Genomic DNA, 1988 nt, shown 5'->3' with positions numbered 1-1988 from the left:
ACAAACACACACACACACACACACACACACACACACACACACACAGAGAGAGAGAGAGAGAGAGAGAGAGAGAGAGAGAGAGAGAGAGAGAGAGAAATAGAGAGGGAGAGAAAGCGAGAGAGAGAAAAAGAGAGCGAAAGAGACAGAGAGAAAGAAAGAAAGAGAGAGAGAGAGAGAGAGAGAGAGAGAGAGAGAGAGAGAGAGAGAGAGAGAGAGAGAGAGAGAGAGAGAGAGAGAGAGAGAGAAAGAGTGAGAGCGGGCAATATGTCCAAAGGTTTAGGTCGATTCAAGTGTTCCAAAAACAACATTTGCCTTTTCGTAATTGGTTTCATTAGTGTGCGGCCCACGATCGGGCTTCATTCAGAGCTACCCACCTCTTTTCTTTTCTTTTTTCTTTCCTTGAAGTTCTCAACGGTCTCCTTAGAAACCCAATTTTCTGTTGCTTCTAGTCTATTTTCACTATATTTGGTAGTTCTATAACATTTATTATTGTATAGAAGAGTTGACCTAGGTTAAAATCGTTCAGTCTTATTTAAGTTAAAATTGAGACATTTTCATTTTTCAGAATTGGAGTCGATTTATTTCTCTGTATTTATATTTCAATCCTTCGTTTTATTTCTATGAAATATTGGCATCAGCTGTAGTTATGCATCCATAATGTTTGAAATTGTTGAACTTATTTAATATTTTCACCTTTTCTTTGAGATTGGCCGACACAGAAGATTTAAGCTGACATTCCATATGCCCGAAAAACCGATGCGAACTTCGGGTGCGAATTTCGCTTGCGAATTATTTTTTTCGCACCAACATTTTTGTCATTGGGTGAATCCATATACCGGAATTTCGCATGGCCGAGTCCAAAATTCGCATGCGAAGATTTTGTTTCGCACGAGGGAGCGAAACTTTTTTCTTCGCATGCGAATTCTTCGTGAAGTGGGCTGGGCTTATTTCCCGCCAAATCTACTTCAAAGGAACGAAGCGGCATGGAAGCACTAGGTAAGTGGGAAAACGTCGAAATGTTGATTTCCTTGGTTCGAGAGAGAAGTGTTAACACCAAGACTGAAAAGAGGTGTTTATTTTCAAGGTGACTGTTATTTGCAGGGCAACCACTTTTTTTTTTAGTTTGTGGGAAACTTTCGGGAGTCTATGTAATCTATCTATGTTATCATTTATCGTTTAAATCATGTAATAACTAAAAATAGCATTTCACTTACACCCCCCCCCCTCCTTAATTAAATGCACTTGAATATATCTTCTAACATACATTAATTATAACTTAAGATTGCTGTCTGTGCCGCAGCCACATCAGCCAGCGCTGTCGGTGATAGGACCGAAGCTTCGAAAAGAAAACGACCCAAGAAAGCAAAGCTTAAGAAGGATGGACCTTCATCAAGTCTGGACAAAGCAATTTAAAGCTGCTTTCGTAGGAACAGGAGTTCTAACAGCAAAATTCTCTTGTTTTCAACGTAGAGTGCTTGCTCTGACAGAACTGGTGCCGTGATTTCAGTCAGATGACGGATACGAATTTCGCGTATATGGAAGGAGGGCTCTTTTTTCATCGCACCCGAATTTCGTACACGAAATTCGCACCCGAAGTTCGCATCAGTTTTTCGGGCATATGGAATGCCAGCTTTACTGATTTAAAAAAAATAAAGATGTTACCGTGCATTCTGTATTCTTTACATTTAAAAGCAACCCCATACGATCGCTTCATGCCCCAACTGTATCGAGAAACAATTGAGGGTCATTTTCTGAGGCTGCATTAAAACATTGTCATCGGCCTACTTGGTTCCCCCTAATTAAAGTGCATGAGCGTGTATTAGTCACACTATTCGACTCGGTTCCATCACCTTCAAATTTTTAGTCGAGTTTTCCTTTGAGGCCTACAAAAAGTAAGAACTTTTTGCGGTTTCCAAATTTTGAAACATAACTTTGGTATTGGTATACAACACCCTGACACACACACACACACACACACACACACACAC

General features: G+C 40.2%; 1 protein-coding gene across 1 annotated transcript in view; it reads right to left on the bottom strand.

The window, feature by feature from the left end:
* The window catches only part of LOC101857457 (DNA polymerase nu), a 21472-nt gene that overhangs the window by 1980 nt on the left and 17504 nt on the right, over positions 1–1988 (bottom strand). The gene's annotated exons all lie outside the window — the stretch shown is intronic.

This window comes from Aplysia californica, unplaced genomic scaffold (genome assembly GCF_000002075.1).
Source record: "Aplysia californica isolate F4 #8 unplaced genomic scaffold, AplCal3.0 scaffold00010, whole genome shotgun sequence".
NCBI classification, from domain to species: Eukaryota; Metazoa; Mollusca; class Gastropoda; order Aplysiida; family Aplysiidae; genus Aplysia; species Aplysia californica.
This window is presented reverse-complemented; position numbering and strand designations above follow the sequence as displayed.